The 26,953-nt window shown below is 46.8% G+C and overlaps 1 protein-coding gene across 9 annotated transcripts in view; it reads right to left on the bottom strand.

The window, feature by feature from the left end:
- The window catches only part of Apbb2 (amyloid beta precursor protein binding family B member 2), a 325,526-nt gene that overhangs the window by 27,049 nt on the left and 271,524 nt on the right, over positions 1 to 26,953 (bottom strand). The window lies entirely within an intron of this gene.

Here is a 26,953-nt window from a genome sequence, read left to right as displayed (position 1 = left end):
CAGTCAGTTTCCTTCTTTAATAAAAAAAAATAGACATATGTTCTTCGAGAACAAACAAGTGATGTTTCTTTGATTCAATCTTGATTTACAACAAAAGCTTTTAATTACTTCCTCTTCACAAATGTCGATGTTTAGTGTATGGCAACAGCTCTGTCCAATGGTAGTAACTCTAAAGACTGAGGCTAGGATGCTTCTGTTGTGTACAGCCTTAGCTATTTAAAATCAGCCTCACTGCAAGGGACTCATTGGAACAAACACACTGACATGCAGCCATTGTGTTTCCCCCATAGGAAGAACTGGGGAACATTTGAATAGAGTTAATTCTTTGGGGGCTAAGAGACACTGCCTGCTTTATGCGTTGAAGTAAAAACCAGCCATAAAGAGAGGTTTCAGGGGAGCCCTGAAATGTCATTCAAAACCCTCAAAGAGTCACAGTCAACGGCAGCTGCTCCACCACTCAGCACATCGTAAGTTTGCTGGATGAGAAACAACAACAAAAACCCATTAGCCAGAGCTGGGCTTTTACACGACATGAGGCATTCTGAGAGTGGAGGAGGCTAAATTCAGTCAGGCACAAGTCTACTGCCTTCTTAGGGTACATGGTGCCAGTGGGAGAGTCAAGTCTCAAGATGAGTTCCACTGAACGCTCACCAGGGCTGCCCGACCAGCACGCTCTTGCTGCGGCTCCTTGGAAAAAACAAACGCAGGGAAAACAGGCAGTGTTCTCCTTAGCATAAACCTGAAACAACAGAGCTACTTGGCATGTGCACCTGGCATTCCCAAACATTCCTGGACAAACAACGGAGACGGCACGGCAGAGCCACACGGTATAATATGGTTCTTTGAAAGAGGGCATCATCCTTTGTGCCCTGGCCAAGGCACTTCCTGCTCTCACAAAAACACAGCTATCCCCTTCTCACATCCCGAGCTCTCAAGGCAAGGCCTCTGCTATGCCTGCTTGTCCACTGCTGTGGAAACCTCTGCACGCGTCCTTTGATGCTTTTCTTCATTGCTGTGGGTCTCTGGGACCCCTGGGCGTGGGGTCACCTTCCTCACACATCACTTCAGTGATGAAGTCTTCCGTCTGCTCTTGCACCTCACAGTCCGTTTCCTGCCTAGCTACACATCTCCACTCCCTTAGTAAACGACTTTTATTAGCTGTCTGCCCCAGTTGGGGCCCTTGGCTCCTTTGTTCTTCAATTTTATCTGTAACATGGGCAAACTGGTGGGACACGCATCTCAACAGCTGGGAGGGCTCTGGCTGAGTCGATCCACAGAGTGCTCCTGAGCTGTGACGGGTGGTGGCGGGACTCTGACGTGACTGTATGGGGCAAGAAAGGCAGGTCTGTGACCCAAAGCCACGGCCCACAAGGAGGGCCTTCACTCATAATTTTATGTTCAATTCTGCAGGGGACGGAGCTGGAATGGCCCAGCAGACCCCTGTGGAACCTCCACCTCACCGGCGAAAAACTTCAGAAGTAAAATGAATAACAAGTTTATGCAAATTCCCCATCTGGTTTCTGGTGAGATTCCACACACTTCAGCCCAGGGACAGGCTTTCTTTCCTCTGATGGAAGATGACAGAAACACCTGCCTTGAACCAAGGACACTGTCCTTTCCACAGTAGGGTCCTTGTACCTGCTCCTGCTGCCAGCACCAGCCCGCCCCCATGGCAGCCACTAGCTGGGGCAGGAGAGAGCTAGTGTGACCAGGATTTACAGTGGGGAAGGGATATTAAAATTCGAGGCACATTCTTCTAAACAAAGGGTTTCTCATGACACTGGAGAGAAGACACGACAGTTAACTGGCAGCTCACTGACGAGGGGGAAATATATTTAAAAGCAACCAAGAAATCGGTGCTATTTTCCCCCCTTCCAAAGCCTACCTAGTGGAGAAGAGTTGATGAGTTCCCGCTTCCCTTTGTGCAGTTACAAACAAAAAACCCGCCTCTCTGGCCAAGAGGAAATCTAGCATTTAGTTTTCAAAAGAGGCATAACTCATGCCGTGCCACGGTTTCAAGGGTAAAGTTTGAGCTCATTAAAGAATACAAATATATATATATATCATGATATATATATATATATATATGAGAATGGTGACGGCAAGGCTTTCTTTCTGAAACAGATGGTAAAACAGAGGCATAGGGCCCCCCAGAAGGCTCCTCTCTGACAGGGTGGAGGAATGCCTGAATGCTCAAGGCTGATACAGAGTGGAGAAGATGGCCACTCTCCAAACTGTGTAAGAGGTGCCTGGTGTGTCTTAGGACCAGACAAGACTCCAGTTAAAAAGGAAAAGAAGCGATGTGCTGGGGATGTGGCTCAGTGGCGCCGCGCTTAGACAGCATGCGTACAAAACAAAACCAAACACCAGACAGCAAAGCCATTCTGTCCTGTAGATGAATTCTCTTCAACTGCGCACCTGGCCATTGGTCTGTTTTGGGTAAACCACACTTTCAACCACCCTCTGGGTTTTCAAGGTGACTTGGAGCTATCACTTAATAGCCCGACCCCATCTCTTTGGGTGGATGGGAGGAACGCTAGGGCAATTAACGCAACAAGTGGCTTGTGTCAACTCCCACTTAGATGCAAGCATTCCTGATAATCTTTAAATTCAATAGCGTCTAAAGAAACAGACAACGCTAGAGAGAAGAGTCAAAATGTCCAGGGTTCAGGGTCCAGGATCAGGGAACTTAAGTTAACTTGTTCCAACGACCCAGCGAGCAGTGGTACCTCTGACAGAGTGGACTCTGGGCTGCACTTGACTGAGCTCTTCCCCTGTTGGAGTCCTGGGGGAAACTGGCCCCTCAGTACGGCTCTGTTGACTTTGCTTAAGATGTCTTCCTATATGTGTGCTTAGTTCTTGTGTTCACTCTCTCTCGCCCTTCCCCTTCTCCCTCCCCTTTTTCTTTATCTTGTTTCTCTATGTTTCTGTCTCTCTCTGTCCCAACCAGACTATGGCTCTTCACTGCTAGTGCTAACAACAGTAATTACCCACTGGGTTTGGTTTACGTTCTCCTGTTACTCCCCAGCCTACAATCACCCTCAGATTCCCTGCCTTCCCAGTCCTGAATACTGAACCCTGGGCTCCCAAACACACCAGTCTCTTCCAGCTTGGGAACTTAGGTGTGTTGCCCATCATCACTCCATGTTCTGTGCAGGTTCCTCTTGCTCACCACCGCCTCTAACAGTGACTGTTCCCAGTCACTGCTAACTCGAGCCATATGAACAGCCCTGATCATTCACACATAAGATCCTCTCTTCCCCAGGACCAAAAAGTAAGTTCCGTGGGTGATGGTGGGTTTACCCTGATTCCCCACCATTGGCTGGCATAGGGCCATCAAATCAACAAGCCCTTACTTAGGAATAAATGAAGAGCTGGAACAGAGGGCTTCCCTCAGCTCTGAAGATGCTGCTGAGAACCCAAGGGAGCTCTGCCTGCCCAGTTGAAGTCACGTTAATAAGACATTTGCTCCACGGCAATGGGCAGGAGGCGAGATCTTGGGCGTTCATTAATCTCTGTGACTATCTGAAAGCTAAGCACATCTGTGCTCCAATTATCTCCAGCAACAGTGGTAGTGACGTCTCTAGGCCCCTAACCAGATCCCTTCTTTGGGACATTTGTCTAAATGACAAACAGTTCCTCTGTTCCTACAAATCAATACATACATTTCTCCCATCTGGAGATTTCTATCAAGATTTATTGGCTCCTCAGATAATCTTCTTTATGTTTGTACTCTGAGAAATAAACTTCAGTTTGTTACTCGGGAAAAGACTGGAGATAATACACAAGCTGAAGGGGAGGGTGGGTATAAACCATGGGAGCTCCTGAGAGCATTGTCTCGAGAGGGGCACCTCTGACAGTGGGACACGTAATGTCCTTCCCACACAGGGAGTTTACTCACTGGTTTTAAACTCTGTGTGTGCATGCATGCATCGGTTCACTGTTTACGCTATGTGTATGTACACACACACACACACACAAATACATACTTTTTTTAGTGGCTGTATTTGAGGTTTGGCTTAGAGCCTCCTGCATGCTAGAACAGGGCCTTTCTCTAAAGCTACCTCTCTAGTCCTGCTTTTATTTTGAGCCAGGTGCTTGCTAACTTGCTCAAGTTAGTCTTGAACTTTGGATCCTCCTTTCTCAGCCTCCCAAATAGCTGGGATTACAGGCCGATATCACCAGACTTGTCCTCAAAAACATCAGTGATCAAACAATCAATCAAGAGAGCTTAAGAAACTAAAAACTACAACTCTGCTGATGTATGACTCCAGTTTTCCTTTTCCAGTCGGCCTTTCTGTTATTGTCTGTATAAATTGATACTTGATAATTCCAACAGACACATGTTCGGGAAGAGACGTGAGATTAAACAGCCTGACCTGCAGAAATTCTCCAGGGATTGTTTTTCAACATGCCACAGAGCTGGATAAAGGGGACTGTGCCTTCTGACTCCCAAAGGGCCGGGGAGGAAAAAAAATTCATTTCAACTGTCACTGTTTTACTCATGCGGTCTCCATCGGGACTTAGCAAAGCATGACCTGCCACAAATGCACTTCACAACTGAAGCATCTACGGAACACGCTGACACCCATCCACTTAGGGGTAGGCTAAGGCTGTACGCGCTGCAGACGGTCACCGAAACAGAGGCCTCACTGCAGGTAAAGACGAAAGCACTGACTGTTTGGCCTTGGCAGGGAAAGCCCGTGAGCCCTGATCTAGATACTCTGATACAGTGTTGCGGAACACGAGGTAAGCAAACGCCTGCGGAGTCATCTGTAGAGCGCCCAGTGTGAGACAGAAACATACAGCTGTCTGCTAAAGAAGTGATTCAAAGTTTAAAAATGGTGTTTTATCCCTAGTCACCAAAGGGGAGGGAAAAGCCAAGCCGACCAAGTGTGGGGGCCCAGTGGCAGGGTGAGGTAGCAGAATCCTTTTTAAAAAATATTTATTTATTTATTTATTTATTTATTGTGTATGCAATATTCTGTCTGTGTGTATGCCTGCAGGCCAGAAGAGGGCACCAGACCCCATTTCAGATGGTTGTGAGCCACCATGTGGTTGCTGGGAATTGAACTCAGGACCTTAGGAAGAGCAGGCAATGCTCTTAACCGCTGAGCCATCACTCCAGCCCCAGCAGAATCCTTTTTATTATATATAGGTGACCAACTTCAGAACTGGCTGGAAACTAGCCCATCGATGTATTAGTCCCCTTTGTGCTGCTATAGCAAAAATACCAGAGTCTGGGTACTTTACGCAGAAAAGAGTTTTATTTAATTTAGGGGAGCATGCCACCAGCTCAGCTCTGGTGACAGTCTCTGGCTACACCGAATGCGATGATGGCATCACAGTGAAGCATAGAGACACTTGGCAAAGCGGGAAGCCAGAGAAATCCGGGAGGTGCTAGGCTTCTTTCTACAATTCAGCTCTCTGGGACTTCCCTGCTTTAATAACTTAGAACATGCTGCCCTGTGACCTAATTCCTTTGCACTAAGGCCTAGGTCTTAAAGGCCTGTCACCTTAACATCCAACAATCAAGGACCAAGCTTCCAGAACATGGACCTTGGAAGATAAACTCAAAGTGTAACTATCATTAACAACCAAGATGCAGGAACAGAAGATTCTCCAATTTGTAAATCCTCCAGACTCCAGAACTGCAGGTGTTACTTCTAGCTCAGTGACAGATGCAAAGGACTGAGTTCAATCCCAGTGTCTGTCTCTCTCTCTCTCTCTCTCTCTCTCTCTCTCTCTCTCTCTCTCTCTCTCTCTCTCTCTCTCTCTCTCTCTCTCTCTCTCTTACACACACAGATACCCCAAGAAAAAACACTTATGGAAATCATGCATATTGACCCAGAAAGCATCCACGTGGATCTTAGATTCAGCCATTAAAAATAAAAGTCACTAGCAGGCTGGGGCACTTAAGAGTCCTCAAGGGGGTAAGGGATGAAGGCAAGAACATACCAGACCCTTGGAAACAGCATGTGCAGGTAGCTGGGCAAACAGATGTGTGCTCTGACATGACAGAATCAGGCTAAGCCGGCCCCAATTGACAACCGTGCTCTTGGCAGCTGCTTTCGTTCTATCATAATTATTTCAACTGTCATAATTTATTCATCCCCGCTGACAAGCTTACAAGTGGTAGGGTAACCAGTCCAGGCTTCCAGATCAGAAAGGCGGGCAGCCCTACTCACTTCTGCTCCTTCCCGGCTGCTGGAATACTGATTGCAGACAGTATTTTGTATCCATACAGTTTTGCAGAACTAAAATTATTTTCAAAACCCACGTTTCCGTCACAGTCGCCCTTAACTTTTGGATTCGGAATCCTCAGTGAGAAGGAGGTGATAGAATTCCCTGAGTACAAACTGTCCTCATTTAAAGTGACTCAATGTGACCACTTTTACAGCTTTCTGATGGTGGGAAAGTGACATGCATCCAGAGTCGGAACTGTACTTTGAAGTTTGATCTTTTCTCAGGCTAGCAATATTTGGCACAATGCTCTCTTGTGATGCTGAGCAGTGAGCTGTGGCTCGTAGTCAGCCGCGTGATCAAGAGGAAAAAAACCCAGCAGCTGTACAGTGAGTTGGCTTGCTAGGCAATAACACTAGGCAGTGGCTTTAAAGGCACTTTCTATCTACAACATTTTGAGTTGACGATGGGTTTACAGGGATGTAACCCCCATTTAAGTTGAAGAGCATCTGTATGTTGTTTCCCTGCTTTTCACGCTAGTGAATTTCCTGCAAAGTTGCTAGGAGAGGCCTGCCCTTTCATTTGATATACCTATAGAAAAGTTTTAATTATCAGCTGTTAGAAACATAGACAATGGGGAATCATCAATGGTTTTTTACAAAACTGGAAACAAAGGTGAATAATTTCATACATAGGTTTAAATCTCTCTTCCTGATTTTGAATCTTTATGCTAATCCAGAGCAAGGCAAAAAAATGCTTGAGGTCTGATAACAAGCAGAAAATGACAGTCAAGAGCACCGGGGGCGGAAGTGTCTTGGAAAAACGGTCAAATGTGTTAAGAGTCTACTGGATGCGTGTGCTCACCCACACGGCAGGAGACAGCAAAATGAAGTCAAGGTCTCGACACAAGATAAATTTAAAGTGAGTCACTCCACTGCTTAATAACTCTGTCCTTGAACAATCATTACTTCCACTAACAAGGATTCCCATCAGGAATAACCAGTGAACGCAGATCTCTGCCTTCCTGCATCTCCACAGCATCTCCCCCCACCCTGCTGTTTCTCTTCACACCTGCCATCGTGTACTGACCTCACCCGTACCAGAGCTGGCTAACTGGACGGGAATGGCTGCCACTATCCGTTCTTGATAGCCCTCTCCACGATCTTCTTGTATGAAGTAGACCAGATACTGGCATCCTCCTGGTTACTACTCTTTAAGAGGTCTCGTGACCACTGAAACAGAAGTCAGATCTGCAACCACAGTTTAAGGGCCCTGTAAGATCTTTTTCGCACCTCTTCTGTCTGCTCACAGACTGTTCTCCTTATTCCTCCTTCTGGCCACTCCAGCCTTCAAGTCCAACTCAAGCCTCACCTTCTTGGATGGGCTGCCTCCTGGTAGCTCCTCCCCACTGAGCTACTACTTACAGTCCGCTACGCCACGCTATTGACTGTCTTCAAGGAAGCGTGCATCTATAGGATCCTGCTTCCAGAATTGTTTTTCTGTGCTTCTTCAAGCACAGACTGTCTCACTCACTCTCTGTGTTCTTCTTGAAGTGTCCGAGTCACACGTTCTCTATAGCTGCCAAACAGATTAATCTGCGGCTATAACTATCAAGATGATTACAATGAAACTCTAAAACCTACGGCTATAACTATCAAGATGATTACAATGAAACTCTAAGACCTACGGCTATAACTATCAGATGATTGCACTGTAAAGCAGACATAGAAGAACTTCTATTTACATTTGTTCATTACTATGCCCAACAGTTCAATATTTTATGAGACACAATTTTCACGATAGGGCCTAAGATCCAATGGTGTAAGAACTCAAAACACACGCGCATAAAAGTCACAGCTTGTGTTTAACATAGGCACTTAACAAGAAGTTATGTTTCTATTTAGTCTATGACAGCTGAGACTGGAAATGTAGATGAACCTGAACTTATCTGGCATTGATCTTCTCCCCACATTGCCCACATTGGTGCATCAAGAGTATACAGAGGTTTCCCAAACACATTCGAGGTCTCTTACCCTGGAACCCGTCTCAACATGCAGGGGACTGTGGGGAATATAACGTTTGCTTAGTCAGAAGGACAGGATGAAATTCATTTTTCTGAGGGTTTGTTCAAGACAAAAGCTGTTCAGGTGACAGTGAGAGACCGCATGACTGATAGCTTTTGTAACAGATTAGAATTACCGCAGCTGAATGAACAACGCCACTGCTCAAACCCTTGGAACTCAGCGCTAGCTCTGCCTGCAGCCCAGACTACTCTGAGAGACAGCTATGACTGGTACAGGAAGTTCAAGACCGAGAGACCCACTGATTCGACTGATAACTCCCTGCGCCTTCTTCTAGCGGAGATGGCTTGGGCTTCATCTGTTCTCCTCCACGGCCCCTGGCTCAGCTCCACAGCAGCCAGCAGTAACATTCCCTATGCTCAGGGTTATCCTCCCTGCTCTCCAGGTGTGTCCCAGCTCAGAAGACCACAAATAAGTCCCACGCTAGCACAGCCGGAGCTCGAAGAACGCAAGAAGGCACCTCGGTGCTTGCCACCCCATCCCTGAGACTAGGGTTCGGCATGCTCGTTCAATAAACACTTGTCAACTAAATAAACCACTTCCCACTGTTTAAAAGCTACGGGGTAAAAACAGGTGTTCATTGTTTAAAAAGGTGAGCTTCCCACTGCTGAGCCAAGAACCATGGCATCTTCTTTCTAGAGGAGCTGACGCTTGACAGAAAGTCTTTCCCCCATCACTTTAATTCCCACCTCATTTTGGAGGACACAGTCGTGGGCAACTCTACAAAATTATAGGTAAAAATGCATAAATACAAAGCTAGGGCTGGATTTCTTGATGCTATTTTTTGTTTCTAACTTCTTGGGAAAGATCTCTAGACGTTTACCCAAAGGCAACCAACGAAAACAGAAGTAGCGAAGATCTGGATATTCGGTAGAAAACTTGCAAAATAGCTTTGTGTCAGAGCAAGGCTCAGAGGAGGGGGAAAGTGCTCAGTGGTTTGAGAAAACTAGGAGAAAACCGGCAGAATCTCCCCCTACCCTCCCACCCCCAGGCACCAAGCGAAAGGCAGGAGAAAAAGGGGGGAAAGACTAATAATGGGATTGTCTCCTCCCGCCTCCTCCTGCCTTCTTGCACCCAAAGCAGTAATGAAGATTCACAGCTCCATTCATTAGGGGATCGATAGACGTGCCTGCTTACATACAAGATTGGGACAGGGAAATGGATAATTGCTAGAAATGGCGCAGATTCTAGCCTCAAGAATCTCATCAAATGTTGTAAGCAGCATTTAAACCGTTGTGGCTTTCTTCTTCAAAAACACTACTTTTTTAGTGCCAAGAATATGCATGTGATGAGTTGGCTGTGTTTCCACGTTTGGGGAATTAGAGGCATTTTCCATCCGTGGAAATCACACCAATATTCTGTCACACAAATAAAATTACTTGGAAACGAGGTCTTTCTACACAAAGGATATGGCCTTTAATTCAAATACTGCGTTTTTTAAAAGCCTATAGTATTTTTCACTCCTAATTTAGAAAAAAAGATGTACATGAATATTTCCAGGGCACATGGGGCCACAGGACACTGGCCATCCCAGAAATGCCCGGTGCAGACCATCTGCAGTCCACCACTTTCTGCTGGGAGAGTACACTCAGATCAAAGGAATGTCTCCAACTCATTTCACACAACCCCCAGTCTTCCCTCCAGAGTGGCAGGGAGACCCCGCCTCAGCCCCGGCAGGCGGCCCTCCTCCAGGCATTATGCTAATCACGGTGGGCAAGGAGGCTGCGGCCTTTGTCCCGCGCGTCGCTGGCCCCGTCTCGCTGCCGCTGCCTCTAGCCCGGTACCCCATGCACCTGCAGACAAAGGCTCACCACCCTTCCCCAACTTCCTCACCTTGGGTTCTAGGTCTACCAGTGACTGCGCAGGGTGGGAACACTGTCCGATGTCCGAGGCTCTAGGACCTGGTGCCTTGGCCAAGCCAGCTGGCTGCACTTGCTTAAGTCAGCGGTGGCAGCAAAGCAGCGGCAGGCGCGCGGTCTCTGCATCTCAAGTTCAAGCTAGCTGCTTCCGCGCCGCCCCGCCCCGCCCGCGAGGCCACCGCCGCTCATTGGCTGCTGAGCCCGGGCCCTCCTGCGGCACCCCGCCAGGTGCTCCTGCCAGATGCTTAAGCAGGTACCCCAGCTGCAAGGGGCCTTCCGGCAAAGAGGGGTGCTAACTTGCTATCCCAGACTACATGTCCCCTTTATGTGACCAACGTTCCCCCTTTGTGCACTCTCAGGACTTGTAAAGAAAGTTCTGACTCCTGACTCTTGTGTGTACGTGTGTGTGTGTGTGTGTGTGTACACACACGTGTGTGCACGCGCTACTTACCCGCGGCCAGAGAACCTCCGCGACAGATCTGGTACAGAGCCGAAAGTGAATGAAATGAACAGATTTCAAAAGGGAGACCAAGGAGAACTGAGATGAAGTGTACCGTACAGACGACCTGCTAATCTGCACAAAGCTCTTACAGGTCCCTGATTAAGGCACCTCTTATGAAGGGCTGACTTGAAGCCAAGCTCACACCAGCACTTTTAACATTGTCTTCTCTAGCTGACAGCCCTCTCCCCCACCCCCACCTACACGGAAGCAGAAGTGTCCAGCTGGCTAAGTGACAGCATTTTAAATGGGACTGGCGGTCAAAAGAGAAGTCTGAAAAGAGAAGGCAAGATCATTTGCTGATTACGATGTGTGCACGGAATATCCCCTTTGTCTAATAGCTTCTGGGCAAGAAGAAGTTATTTGACTGATTAATTAACAAAACGAAGCAGAAGATGACATTGGCTGTGTTTTGTTCAAACTCCCACACACTCCTTGTGCAGAGAAAAGAACAGAAAGCAGGAAACAGACGCTCAGAGTAAAGAAGTGTGTTAAATAGGAAGCTTGTTTTGGTGACATACAACAGGTGTACAGGAGTCTCTTCTTCATGTTCATGTTTTAAAACAGGTCCAAACATTCACTTATTTGTTCAATATTTATGATGGACATCTGCTAAGTACCACGTTCTGTGCCGACAATTCCCCTTTCTGGCTAGCAGGTGTCTCGTCAGGGAGAGCACTATTTAATTCACAGTGATCTGAGTCTATGATCTGTGTTACCTCTGCTATTTAAAAGACTTAACTTACAACCAGCTACTCATGGCAACTACAAGGTTTGGACGAAGCCCAGCCTGGAAGAGGAGCTGTGGGTGGATTTGAGGGTGGGAGTTCAGGAGCCAGGACTGACGTCACTAGGGCTGGAGATGAGGGATTTCACAGGACTGCACCTGTTACCGCTTCCAAGGTGGCTCTCCTCGCTTACACAGGATTCTAGAGCGGTCATCAGCCTCTCTTTCTGTAGCAGGATTGGGGCAACTAACCAGCCCATGTGACAGTGAGGGAGTCTCCTGGTAGGGAAGTCATCATTGGCAACCACTCTCCCAAATGTGCCCCCCCTTCTCTAACTGAGCTGCCACCCTGGTCCCCACTGATAGGGTGGTAGTAGTAGTGTTTCAGGTCTCCCGCCTCCTTTCTTGCCCATAACAGACTGCTTGCATACAATCATAGATAGGTCCCTTAAAACTGTGCCAGGGCTTCTCACGGCGGCACAGGTTTGTAGTCGTCCCTGCTTCTCACGGTGGCACAGGTTTGTTGTCGTCTCTGCACTAGGGAGATGGAGGCAAGAGGATTAGGAGGCCAAGGCCAGGCTCAGCTAGCTACACAGTGAGCTCAAGGGCAGCCTGGGCTACATAATACATAAGGTCCTATCTTGAAAAAAAAAACTTAATAATTATAAGTATCCATGTTGTTTGCTTAAAACCCTCTCGTGGTCTTCCCCTGTGATGGACTTGAAGTTCACAAACACTTCCGGGACCTCTGAGGTCACATGGGGGTCAGACCCCAGCTCTTCTTCCCAGACATTGCTGCAAACAGGTCCTTGCTCTTCTGCCTGTGGTTTTCTTCTGGTTCCTGGAATGTGTCTAGCTATTCCTACCTAAGGGTCTTTCTGAAATGCCCTTCCCTACACAGCTTCCCTGGCCAATCCTCCCTCCGTTCTTCAGTTCTCAGCCCACACACTGACTGCTCCAGAAAACGGTCCCAACTGGCAGCACCTTCATTGCTTGCCACGGGCTTTTCCCAACAGCCCTTGCTGTGGTTTGGCAATACACTTTTGGATGATGACCCACTTACAACTCATTCACCTCACTGTGCAGGGAGCTCTGTAAGCAGACAGCAGTCTATTGTTCTTGTGCGGTGAGGAATGTAAGCCTGGCCACAGAGAGGCTTGGCATCTTTGTTCTCTACGACGTTGGGATCCCATGCCTCACTGGGATGGTATGCAGGGGACTTTGGATGCTGTGGCAGTAGCTCCACCTTTGCAGGTACCAGAGCTGAGCTCGACCCCAGGACCAGTCAACCCACACAATGGAGCCCTCATCGAAATTCTGGCCACCAAGGCCGGAACAGAGCTCTCATGGGTGACAATATTCTGTGCTATTGTCACACAGCACAATCATGTAAGTCATGCATGCCGTCTCCAGGGGCAGAGCAAGTCCATGGTTCTGAGACCTGCCCCTATGTGCTTCTTCCCATGGAGGACTTGACCTCCTTTATAATAAACCAGTATGTTCCGTGGGTGCCAAGAGTCCTTCTGGCAGTCAGAGGTGGAAGCGGGTGGAAGTGGGAGCCAGGGTCTGGGGACTGTTTAAACTGTGAGCACCTTCCTTGGCACAGAGTAATTGCATCTACTGGTTATGTTCAGTGACTTTAGTCCTTTTTTAGTTTCCAATGACCATGTTATCAGCACATGACACTTTAACCAATTAAAGGGCAAACACCCATTCCCAAACACCTGCCATGAGTTAAGTGTCTGGATGGACCAGCCTCTCAGGAGGTTCCTTCTCTTTCCCGAGGACTTGACAGCTTTGCTTTGTGTTCTCTGGTCCACACCCCTGCTTTTGACAGTGGCCAGCAGTACTGGAATATTAGCTTTTGTGTGTGACGTATGTTAGGTCAACTCCAAGTCCTTAGCATTAGTCACAGCACCCACCCTATAGAGCCCTACAAACGATGTTTCCAGAATGAGGGCATTTTTTTTTCTCCAAGTACCACAGCAGAAAAAAAAATATCAATTTTATTTCTTTCAGACCTGCATTTAAACTGGATAATTACTGTTATAATGTGTAACAGACATAATCCAAATTCAAAGAAACACAGGTTCAGTCATATGTAAAATTTTGATACTTAGCCCAACATGTTCCCTGATAAATAAGGAAGCCGTTACTGTAGTAACCGAGTGTTATAAAGGAGTACTCTATTATTCTGTTTTTTTCTTTCTAAAAATAAAAATGTTGCTGAAAATTATTATCCTCTTTAAAAACCTGACACGAAAAGAAACCTGACATGATTTATAAAACAGGGAAGCAGATCACCAAACTCTCAAGTCGCTGTGCTTCCTAATTAGAATGAAATATTGCAGTTTATTTGCATAATATATTAAGGGGGAGAAAAAAAAAACCTGCGGCTACTTATCTCTCCCTCCCCCGTACAAAGTTGACTGAAAATATAGCCAGCATACCAATCACCCAGGATACATCCCCAAGAAGCATAGCAGGGGAAAAAAAAATCAATTTTATTTCTTTCAGACCTGCATTTAAACTGGATAATAACTGCTATAATGTGCAACAGACATAATCCAATTTCGATTTGTTTGATTAGATGAGTATAAACATTAAACAAGAAAGCCAGGGGATTGTCATAACAACATTTACACTCTTAGAACAAAGCGCTCTCATGTGCTCCTGGAAAGCCAGCTTCTAGAAAACAGAGACGACGAATCCGAGCTACCCTTAAGCGCCATCCACAAAGATGTTTATTTTGCCTCAGCCAGAGATCAAAGCAGTTTTGAACCAGCACCCACTTCAACTGCTTCAAGAGGAGGAAAGCCCTGGACGTCCCCTCAAACACTTGTGACTTAAGTATTCCCTTCTGAGCACACAGCATAGTCAAAGCCCCACCCAGGCCGGGGGGGGGGGGGGGGGAGGGGTCTCACATTTGAACGTGCAGGGCTGCTGGAAGGTGTGGGGGTGGAGTGAGCAGGCAAGGGGCAGAGCTCTTGCTGTATTACACATGCGCCCCGCTCCCCAACCCCTGCCCCAGGGCTGGATCCACAAAAGCTCTGGAGGCAGGTGTCTTAGGGACAGCACCGGGAGGAGGAGGGCACCTCCTGTGGTTGACTGGAGTCAAGGGACAACACCATACTGTAGGCTTCAGGCGTCTTTCTCTCCACTCAAGAGCTCAGAAGAAGGTAACCATGTTTCCCTTGGCTTTAGATCTCTGGTGCCTGGGCAGGACCCTGTAGGATCAATATCTTTCCAGCTTCCTTGTGGGAAGGCATCGATCTTCTGGGGAATTGGCTAAAACGCAGAGGAATGGGCCTGGTACAAAGACCTCTGGTGATGCTATGTCCTTATTGAAAGAATCACACTACTCCGAACAGCAAGACTCCTACTGGGAATCTGGTAAACAGTGATCACAACTGAAGCAAAAGGCAGAAAAGAATTCAGTTCAGATCTGCAAAGAACCCGGTCAAGGCCTCAGGACCAGGAATATTCCCAGTATACAGGCTCCTTTCCCTGAGACATTCATTCTTGGAGGAGTCTGCGGCGCGTATTTGCAGAAGAAAACCCACTCTGCCACACCAATTCACGAGGCAGAAACGTGGCTTGCATTTGGATTAGCACGTGACCTTTATCAAGAAGACCCCCCAGGTTTTAGCACATCTAACTCAGAGAGAGCTCTAACTCAGCTCTCTCACAGAAAGTTTGGCCCCTCAAGAGTGTCTCCTGCCCAGGAGGTCTAGGGTGTGCCTCTACTAACCTATAAAACTCGGAAATGCTTTATAAGAATGCATGTTTACAGCAAAAATCTCCGTCCCGGGAAGAGTTCCAAGCCCTAGGCAGGCAGCGCAGCTCATTTTCTTTATACAATATTCAGCACACAGAACCTCCTACTACACCAAAGACCTAGGGCAATTCCCTGGCATTCACTAGGCTGTAAAGAGATTTGACTACCCCTCCACCCAACAGTTCCCATGCTCCCCAAAGCCAGGGGAGTGGAAGGTGGTGGTGGTGGCGGGGTGTATAAAAACCACCCTCCCCTGATTCAGAATCCTTACAAAAATCGTGAGCATTCAATTCCCAAAGTGCTCAACCCTGTTCAGTCCTTCCCCTACTTGATCAGCTCCTTCCCTACCTGCTCAGCCCCTCCCCTACTTCCTCAGCCCCTCCCCTACATACTCAGCCCCTTCCCTACCTGCTCAGCCCCTTCCCTGCCTCCTCAGTCCCTGTCTGCTCAGCCCCTCCCCTACATACTCAGCCCCTTCCCTACTTGCTCAGTCCCTGGTCTCTCTCCCCAGAAATCAGCAGAAAGGCAGGGGACAAAGCCAGCTGTCTCCATGCTCACTTACAAGGAACACAGAGAGAGGAAGAGGGAGCAGTTGTCTGATGACATCCATGATCACAACTAGAGAAAAGTCATGTTTGCATTTCTGCACCTGAAATTTAAGGCTCTTGTGATGTGGAGTGTATGATGGGAAGAGGTGGGACAGGGGACAAGGGTAGAGCCCTTGAGAGAAATACTTTCTTCTTTTTTAAAAAATATTTTATTAGTATTATTTTTTGTGGGTACAAGTGTTTTTGCTACATATATCATGTACAAGCTCGGGTTCCCTGGGACGGGGGTCACAGATGGCTATGAGTCACAGAGTGGGTGCTGGGAACTGAACCCAGGTCCTCTAAAAGAACAGTCAGTGTTCTTAACAGCTGAGCCATCTCTCCAGCCCCAAGCTAAACGCCTGCATGAAAGGGAGCTGTATTTTCCCCACACCTTACTTACCACGATCTGGTTTCTGTCTCAATAATTTTACTTTTCCCAGAATGTCATATAAATGGAATTATATAGTATGTGATTTTTAAAGTCTCATTTCTGTCACTTAGTTAACTGTTAAGCCTGTAAGGAGCTCATTTCTTGTAATTACTGAGAATTCTATTTGCAAAAAATTCCATTCCATTTTCTATTGTTTGGCTAGACCATAGCTTATCCATCTTATCAGTGAGTAGGTATTTTTCCATTGCCTACAGTTTGGGACAAGTTTAACTCATAAAAGAAACAAGTGGGCATGGAGGAACATGCCTGTAAGCTAAGCTCTGGGGAGGCCGAGACAGGAGAGTCACAAGTTCAAGACCAGCCTAGGTTACATAGCAAGACCGTCTTTTAAAAAAGGGGTAGGAAATAAAGAAGAGCAGAGAAGGAAGCATCTTTGGTCTGGTGAGTGTGGAGCATGCACCATGCTTAGCTGGGGTCTTGATGAAACACAGCTGGCTGTGCATCACCCTCCAGGATCCCGACTGCAAGGGAGAACTGTGGGGGCTAGACAGCCAAATTGGGTCCTCTGAAAGAGTAGTTAGCGCTCTTAACAACGGAGCCATCTCTTTAAGCCCCACCCCATCCCTTCTCCACTTTTGCTGGACATTTTGTTTATTTGTTTGGTTGTTTTTATTGTTGTTTTCTTTAGAAGAAAGGAGAGGAAACTACATCACTAAAGCAGACTTTACAATTTCCTTTTAGGGACACAGTAACCCGCTGACCGATATTTTAATAGCCAGCAGTTTCAACTTTGGAATTTCAGAAAACTATGACATGTGCAATGAGCCAGGACGAACCCAAAGGAGAGTGGCTGCTCGCAGCTTCTGCCGACTTTGATGGCTTCTGACTGAACTGGTGATAAATTAAAAGGGCTCATGACTTATTAACTGCGTGGGGAAATGTATATTTAAACACTCCTGATACATTCAGAAGACTACATCAGTAGTCCTAAACTCTCAGTCATCTTCGAAGTTGAAGGAATGTCACACAAGGGAGCTAAATTACTTACCTCAAGCAAAATCGTGTACATTTACTGAGAACGGGTTAGACTGATGGGTCTTTTAACCACCAAAGAGCCATTTTACTCTTTTGGTCAGCCACAACTGCTAATTCTCATGTCCACTTTTTATATATGTTACCTCTAAGACACCCGGTGAAGAGAAAAGGCTTGCTTGGCTCACAGTTCTGGAGGCTCCAGCCCAGGATCAGCGGGGTCTGGGATAAGACAGCACAGTGTAGTGGGAGTGCATGGCAGAGCAGAACTGCTTACCTCCTGAGCAGGAAGCCAAGCAGGGAAGAGTGGGTAGGAGCCCATCAGCCCATTTCAAGGGGACACATTCAACAGTTATGCTGTTACCTTCTTCTACAACCTCAGCAGACGTGACTAACGGCAAAACAAACTGGTTGTGGTTTTGCAGTTCTCGAAGCCTCACGTGACTAATCTCACCGCATAACAGAGTGTGCTTGGTATCAAGACTCCAGCACTGGGATAAAAATGTCCTAAAATAAGGGAAATGCCTGAAAAGAAAAGTTTTTAAAACAAACTAGGCTATAGTTTTAGATTCTAAAGGCAGACAGTGAATATACTGGGAAGCTAACAACCTTCGAGGAAGAAAATGACTTTCATGTTTCTCAGTTTGTACTTTGTATTAGTTTCTTTGCCCATTATCACCACCACCATCACCATCATCATCATCATTAACCATTATTTTGAGATAGGTTTCACTACACAGCCTCAGGTAACCTAGAAGTGAGGAGTAGCTGGGCTAGTCTTGACCCTAACCTGCTGAGTGTTACTTTCTTGCCAATTATACAGCTGTTTTTTTTTCTTCTTGAACATATTACCTATAAGATATAGTATTTATCACTTACAGTTTATTGGAATTCATGAGTACTGACATACCAGGCTCTGCATGCTAATTTAGAAACAGAAAAGTATAGTTGGGTGTAGTGGTGCACATCTTTAATCCCAGCAGAGGAGGAGGCAGAGACAGGCAGATCTCTGAGTTCAAGGCTAACCAGGTCTACAGAGCTGAGTTCCAGAATAGCCAGGGCTACAGAGAGAAACTGTCTCAAAACAAACAAACAAACAAAATGAAAGAATAGAAAAGTATGAGGTGGGAGGGAGCCCCTGCACCCCCTGTGTGTCTCCTAAGACAAAGCATCCATAAACAAATGTGCACTACACTGCCCAGGCTTCCAGGTTAAATGTCAGGGAGAAAGAACATCACATGTCTAAAGACATACAACACCATATTATGTTATACATCATTTGGAAGAAGAAACAGCTCTCTAGCAAGAACTGTTCATCCATGAAATAAAATAATCCTTCTGGGAAAGGATGATGAATTAGTTCATAAACACTGTATATTTTTAACTGGCCTGGGAAAAATCAAGTAGGGGAAGCACAGTAGCAACAGCATCAGCAGGAACAGCTAGGCAGGATCTTGTCTGCTGTGTTGGGGAGTATTTGACGGCACTGTGAAACTCTGAGACTCTGTTAATAAAATTAACTTTGGATGGGGGTGGGGGTGAAGCCAGCTACTAGTTGACAAGAATTAGCCATAGAGAGTATGGAGGACCCAGGAATATGGATAGAGAGACACACAGGAAGGAGAAGGGAGGGACTTAGGGATTTGCAGGCCATTTTGGTTTGGGACAAATGAAGAGATGCTTCTCTTGTTGAGTCTCCAGCCAAAAGGGATTGCTTCCCGGCTTCTCTGTCCTAGCAAGGTTTCTCCCCAACACCTCTTTATTGATAAATAGAACAATAAAGACTGAGTTAAAAAACCAACGTTTGCAGCCACAACTGAGCCAGTGCCAAAGGGACAAGAAATCCTGCCAGGCCACGATCTGAGCAGCGGGGTGCTGACTGTGGGCCATGGGGTGCAAATGGCAGTTAAAATATGGGTAGAATCAGGTGTGGCCGCTAAGCTGCCAGAAAAAACAACACTCAAGCCCACTGCACCCAACACCCTGCTGCAGACGGGTGGAGCACTGAATGCAGACGGTGCTGTGGGAGTTTGGAATTTTACTTATCACACAACCCCACTGCATGCTGGCTCTGCACCGAGAGGCACAGAGGTGTAAGCTGTCCAGTCTCATGGGCACAGACAGGCTGGCTGTGGAATCTACCTGGACCACATCTTACCCCAGTGAAGCTCACAAGATAGGTAGCATCCTCAGGGAGGGAGTGAATAGCGGATGAGCAGAGCAGGTAAGTGTAGTGAGAGCTGTGGGCCGCTTCCCACCGCCCGGCTCTCGGCCGCCTGGCTAGCTTATGCCCTGAAATAACAACACACAAACTGTATTCTTTTAAACACTGCCTGGCCCATTAGTTTCAGTCTCTTATTGGCTAATTCTCTCATTTTGCTTTAACCCATATTTAATAATCTGTGTAACACCACGAGTGGTATTTTACTGGGAAAGATTCAGCATGTCTGACCTGGTGGCTGACTCTATTGCGTCTGACCCAGAGAGAGAGGTGGCATGGCGATTGCTTGAAGCGTCAGCCTCATTCCCAGCATCCTGTTGTCTACTCCACCCACATATGTTCTGACCTATCAGGCCAAGCAGTTTCTTTATTAATTAACCAATGAAATCATCAGATAGATAGAAGACACACCTACATCAGGTAAGAAACAGGAAAGGGACCATGAGGGGCCCCACTACCCACAGCGATGGCTCGGAGATCTGCTCCCCACCTCTGGCACCTACAGGTAGGTGTTACCTAGAAGGAACAGTGGTTTTGGAGAGGTGGTCAGGTTAAGGATTCGTATGGGTGAAGGGTATTACCCAAATTAGTTCAGAGGCCAATCTAAGTGTCCTGAGAGAAGCAGGGAGATGGCACACTGGATGAACTCGGGTGCTGTGAAGGCAGAGGTCATGTGACACAACCCCCATGAAAGAATGCCACCTGCAAGCAGAAGCTGGAAGGGGTCAGGGGCGGCCTCTTCCCGTGACTCCTTAGAAGGAGGTCAGCCCTGTCTACCCCTTGACTCAGCTCAATGGGGCTGACTGGCCCTCTTGGCTTCCAGACTGTGGCTGAGTGAACTCGGCTGCTTTCAGCTGCAGGTCTATGGCAACTTGCTAAGGCAGGTGCAGGAAACACACACACTGACCTGCTGGATGTACACGAGGTCCTTCAGCTTTGCCCTGTTCGGGCCAGCCACTTCCAACTCCTCATTTGAGGACCCTTGCATAACCCTCAGCGTAAGGCAGCTGTGTTCTTGCTGATAACTAGCACATTTGGGCCCAGCACTGGGCCAGCAGTTAGAAATCAAGGTTTCAGATGAGGTTTGGTACAACACTAAACAATTCGTGTAACATTCTAGGCTTTACTTTCTTCATCTATAACAGGGTACAACATGTGCTAAGTTCCTGCAAGGATTAAAGATGACCAAATAGACAGACCCTGCTATATGACAAAGAAGGTGGAATGATAACCACGTGACTGCAGTGAGGAAGGACCTTGCAGGGTGTGCTATGAACACTCAGATCCTAAAGAAGCATCACTTCTAGGCAGAATTTTTAAGGATAGTTAGAAACAGTTTAGTAACTACGCAAACGCAAGTGGCACCACCATCTAACCTTCAGTGGCCACTCAACAGAAGGAACGCTGCTTTAAATCATCAAGATACTTGGTTTGGTGCTGGGTGGTGGTGGCGCACACCTTTAATCCCAGCACTCAGGAGGCAGAGGCAGGTGGATCTCTGATTTCCAGGCCAGCTTGGTCTTCAAAGTGAGTTCCAAGGTAGCCAATTACACAGAGAAAAAAAATTTGGGTTGGTTGTTACTGGAGTGTATTGTAGCCTATGTTGATGGATACAAATGCTTATAGAAGAGATGGGAACAGGACTATAAGAACAATGCCATCACATAACATTTGTACAGAGCTTGACAGCTAGATCATAAAGGGCTCCATGCGACTTGAAGACTTGTAGAGTTGCCTGCGTCAACCACTCAGTACAATACCTCTTCTGAGGGCAGGCTATGAAGCTCTGGCTCATGCCTGCACCTTGGCGCCAACCACACTGGCTAGTCTACTGTAAGGGTTTAAAAAGTCCTTGGAGACATAGCTGATCAGCAGCACGAAAACACAGCGCCCCCTTCTGCATCGTGAGAAGCACCTCTATTCCCCTGCTCTAATGAGCATACTTCTTAGGGACAATGTCTGACAAAGGGCTCCAAGGCTTAAGAGAATGATTAGCAGTCTTAGGAGGAAAAAACGACCTAAACTTTATGCTGGGGATATAGCTTGGTAGCAGAGAGCTTGCCTAGCAAGTGCAAAGCCCTGGGTTCAATACCCAGCACCACAAAAATGAGAACTAAATAAAAACCTGCCTAATAGGGAGCACATTTTGAAGACGAAGCATACACTATCCATCTCCACCTCTCATTGTGCAGTGCAGACAGCTTCCCAACCATATCTTGTTTTAAGAAGCTTTTTCAACCCCCAGCTTAGCGAATTTAATGAATAGTATTAGGTTTTATCTTTCTTATAAATATCTTCTACAGCCTCCATTACGTCAATAAAAAAGACAAAGCAACTATTAAGCTAGAGGGTAGATAGAGATGAATCAGACCATTTCCTTTAGGCATGAAAGGGTCACTAGACAATGACTCCAGGCCAATGAATTTGTAGGGGAAATACATTAAGAAATTTCTCTCCATCTGTTACATATAATGCTTTTAGTAAGCACCGCTTATCTTTGAAATGGGATTCCCGGTGGCAGCAGAAACTCGAGTGGCTGGAGCACCCCTGGAGGTGGGCTGGCTTCTGTCACACTTTATTGTTCTCTAACTCATGTAGAAAGCCAACAGTGTCACTTGGAGTGACCAATAAATACTAACCGGCTATAGGGGGATATTTTTTTTTTTAACTTTGCTGTTTGTTTTACTACATGGGGACTTTCTGGGGAAGAAAAGAACAACCTAATACACTCCTGTTTCAGAATGCTCTCTACTACTTCCTGACCTGAAATACTGCGGAAGTCAGAGGAAACTGTACTTGGGACAGCCTGGATGCTGGACTTTAAACTGGATGATAGGACATTATAACCATGCTGTTATTTATTAAAATTGATATTCCACTTGCTTTCCAGAATGAATCAGTGGCTTCAATAAAAGGTGTATATTATATCAAGCTTTTACATTTTTTAAAAAGTAAAAACTTAAAATCAAGCCGAAGGCAGAGGAAGTAATTCTAAAATTCAGTAAGGGTGAATATTAGAAACCCATTCAACCATTTCTGAACCACAGAAATGGCCGTGTCTGTGGGTCCACGCACAAAAATTGCTATGAATAAGAAGTCTACTTGAAACGTCCTTGTAGAAAGGGAAACACAGCAAACTACATAATTTTTACTAATAAACAAGTTTTCGTGTGCAAGTTCTTTAAGAGACAGTGTTCTCCAGAATGTTTCAAGGGAATATGCACGCAAGTTCTCGGGTCAAGGGCCATTTAGCATGTGAAAGAGCATCTTTAGTGACAATATTATCACACAAGCGAAAAGTCCTGTCCCTAAGAAGCAAGGCTTTTCAAGAAAGGCATGGGACAAGTGGTGCCAGCAAATCAGAGTCCCAACAATATTCCTTTGTGACAACACCAGACGGTTTAAGTTAGTGCAGAATCGGTGTGTCTCAGTGCTCTCTAGCCTGGCAGAAATTCCGATCAGTTTGGGGTTCACTGTTATGAAGGCTCTGAGGTGTCCTACTCAAATATCATGTGCATTTCAAATGACTGAGGCTCTCCCCCAAGAACAGGGCATGGCAGACTGTGGTTTTCTAAAATCATTTGGGCAGGGAACCCCTTTTTTCCCTTAAGCGCCAATATTGAGATGAACGATTCTCAAGCTCTAAAACCTTTTAGGAAGGTTGACTAGAATCAGTATTCTTCAAGCTATTGACTCTTTAGTGGCTACAAATAGCAGGTATGAGTTAAACAGACTAGTAAGAAGAAAACAAACAAAACCCAAAGCCCAGCACTTGTGGGGGGCAATCACTGCTGTATTAAAGTTTTGTTGGTAACATGTGAGGAGAGGGAGAGAGGGAGGATGCTGGGTCGCAGCACCAACACTATTCCTCACAAGTCATGACAAAGAACTTGAAGTGTAATGATGCTGATATCATGAGTGTTGAAAGACAGGACTTCATGTAACATTTGAATAACTATCCTTGTACAATCTGTGTGCATGTGAGAAGAGACACTCACTTATAGAGTGAGTTAGACAGGCTGTCCTCAGCGGGGCAGAGAAAGTGTCCCTCCATTGCTGCTAGGTCCAGAGGGGGGCACGGCATGTGCAATCTAGGGAAGCAGGCTATGTGAAGAGTCCTTGGGAAACGAGCAGCTAGGAGGCATGGTGGTGTGTGCTTGTAATCCCAGCACTCTAGAAGCCGAGGCGGGAAAATGATGAGTTCCAGGAGGAGGAGGAGTTCTGAGCTAGCCTGGGCTATCTACTGTAAAACTATTACTACAATCAAAATACTGAAAATACCTCTAACTCCCTGAAATTCTTTATTTTCCCCAACAGTTCTTCTAGCCTCTTTAAATCCCTACCTGCTGTCACCAGTGGGTAGTTCATCTTGTCTCCCCCCGCTAAGAATTTTATATTAACAGAGCCATATGGTATGTGTTATTTTTCTCAGTATGTATGGGGTCTTGTTTCTATAGTTATTTTGAGAGTCAGCATGTTGCTGTGTGAATCGGCAGTTGGACACTCGTGTCTATATTCACCTGCTGACGGATGTTGGACCTGGACATTGCTCTGGCTACCACTCTGCACTCGAGAAGCCAGAGCTGGGTAGGTACCAGGCGGAGAGACGCAGCCACTAGTATGGGTTCCCACCTTAAAAAGGGAGGATGGCTTTCTGCTCCGGGTCGCTCTCCCTTCCTTTTGGCGCCTTCCTTTTTCTAAGGGCATTCCTCCCAGGGCACTCCCCAGAAAATAGTCCAGCAGACAGGAATGCCCAGGTGGCATTGCAACACGGAAGTATGGGGCATGGCACCTGGATCTATGGTTGTGAACTATGTTGGAATGAAGACAACATGACTCTGCTGTCTTTGGAGGGAACAGTGAGGCCAGGAATGGGGGCCGGTGACAAGAACAGCCTTGGCGACTTAAATGTGATGGATGCCAGCAGTGTCGGGACCCAAGTGACCGGCTGAGAATTCCTTACGGGATAATATTCATAAATTCTCATTTCTCTCTATCAGAACTCAACTCTGCCAAGCACCACCTATTGTAGGGCTTTAGTTCCCAGCTCTGATTCTTACATAGCCAGCCTGGTTTCTTGAGAAGCCCCGGGAAATACCACACCATCCTGGGGCTCTGAGACATGCTGGTTTCTAAAGAACTTTCAGAGTTCTCATAGGAGCTCTGTGAAGGGATTTCAAACCATTTGCCACCATCACAGTGAACCGGGAAGTTGCAGCTTCTACAGAAGGTCAAGATCAGAATAACACTGGCCATCCATCCTGGCTGGCTTGGAGCTCACTCTGTAGACAAATATACCTTAAACCCACAATACCTGCTGGAAATGAAATGAAATTTATGCCCTGGCAATGCTGAAGCATGCATAGGCAGCCCGTATATGACAGTTCCATATACCATTTAATAAGCATATATATATATATATATACACACACACACACGTGTGTGTGTGTGTGTGTGATTCTATCTCAAGGAACTATTACCATGTTACTATAGTAGCATGGTGAGCAATGCACAACACTTGCTGGAAAGCCCCTCTGCATTTCGGCCACCAGAGGGACGGTCCCTGGTGCAGATGGAGGGGTGGAGAGACCAGGACACTGATTAGGGCCCTAACGGTGCAAAGAACCACAAGTGGCTTGCACATGGGGACTTCCACTCCAGTTCCTTCTCTTGAGCTACTCCAGCTCCAGAACTCCCGGACTGCCCACAGTGATCCTCTCTCTTTGAGCTCAAACCGAGGCTCTCAAACCCTTCTCTCCTAGCAGCTCCCAAGCCAGATGATATTTTCTCTCACTGCACTCAATAAGAAGCTACAAATCTCGGGAGACTGCATTTGAGCTCAAAGCATTCAAGGTGACAAGTGCTTTATGAAAAGTGGCGATGGACACTCATTTGCAGCAACACGAGGCTGAGGGCATGCACAGCCCTTCAAGTACATAGTTCCCAGCTGAGCAACGGGCACACGAGCCGTGACGGAGTGAAGCTCTGCTCACAGTAGCTCCACGCTTCTCCACTCTTAGACAGACACTCATACATGTTTATTTTATTTATTTTATTTTATTTTTGCGACAGGGTTTCTCTGTGGCTTTGGAGCCTGTCCTAGAACTCGCTCTGTAGACCAGGCTGGCCTCAAACTCCCAGCCTCTGCCTCTTGAGTGCTGGGATTAAAGGCTTGCACCATCACTGCCCGGCTCATCCATGTTTATGGGAGTGGCACAGCCACTGCTCCAGCCAAGACTACTTCTTGGAATGCTCCAAGGTGGTGCCTTGAAGACCGTTTCAGAAAGTGGTTGTAACCAAGAGCAACATATCTCCTCCCCACTGCATCCAGAAAGGCTGACTCATCATTTGGCTCAGGATTCAGGATTTGAAAGATGGCCATTGTTCAGGGATCCTCAAACTTGGTTGCATCCTCTAGAAACGGCAGGGCAAGGTCCTTGGCTGTTGCTAAAACCTGCGCGGGATGCTGGGCAATGAGCAGGGCCAGAAGCACCAAAATGGATGAGGCATGTCTCACAAGGATTTGGCTTCTATGTCACCATCAGTGACAGTGCCACCGTGACGGATGTGATTGAAGATGCCCACCTGAACTCCCCGAGGGGAAGTTCTCTAGGCAATCACTCACAGCGACTTTCCTTAAAGGTTATTTTATGCTCAAAGTCCAGCGAGAACCTCAGCATGATTAATGGGAGGCAAGGAGGCTATCCCTACGGTGTAAGTCAGCAGACTGGTCAAGAAAATCCCTATGCCCCTGCCCATCATGAGGCTGTATTACAAAAGATATTAACTCTAGAGGTCACGATAATACTGTGGCACAGGGAGAGAATTATTATTCTCTCTCCAAAGACTTCTCTCCCTGAGGCATGGCAGCAGACACCCCAGATTAAACTTTCATCAGCAGAGGTTGGGGTTCCATCAATCTTTCATTACTGTCTGGCTCACAGAATCTTCAATTGGGTGGCATTAGGAAACTGTCTCCCACATAGAGACCTGGCAAATTGCATCTCAGAGAAGCAACGATGGCCAAGCATAAAACATAGATAACTTTCAGATTAGCTAAAAAAGCTAAAGGTGGGGTGGAGCGAGGACAGAACAGATGGCTCAGTGGCTGAGAGTGCACTTTGCTCTTGCAGAGGATGGGAGTTGCTTCCCAGCACCTACATCAAGTGGCTCACACCCGCCTTTGCCTCCCGAGTGCTGGGATTAAAGACATCCGCTGCCACCACTGCCGGGCATCAGGCACCAGCACCTTTCCCCCTTTAAAGGTGATTATCTCATGCATTTTGCCCTAGTGATTGAAAGCCGGCCAACACCCCGCCCTCAATGGGCACACTGTGAGATAGTGTGGTGTAGCTAGACAATGGACTAGCTACCGCCACTCACTTAAACCTGCTCTCCCAAGCGCTCTGTGCAGAAGTTTGAATATGAAATGTCTTCCAAAGGCTCACGAGCTAAGGGCTTAGACTCCTTGCTGGGAGGATGTGGGTGGTGCTGGAACCTTTAACAGTGGGGCCTTGTGGGAAGACAAGGTCACTGGGGTTATGCTCTTAAGGGCATATTAAGACCCTGGCTCCTCGTCACCCTCTTTACTT

The sequence above is a fragment of the Arvicola amphibius genome, chromosome 1, assembly GCF_903992535.2.
Source record: "Arvicola amphibius chromosome 1, mArvAmp1.2, whole genome shotgun sequence".
Classification (NCBI taxonomy): domain Eukaryota; kingdom Metazoa; phylum Chordata; class Mammalia; order Rodentia; family Cricetidae; genus Arvicola; species Arvicola amphibius.
The sequence above is the reverse complement of the archived record's forward strand: the minus strand, read 5'-3'. Positions and strand labels throughout refer to the sequence as shown.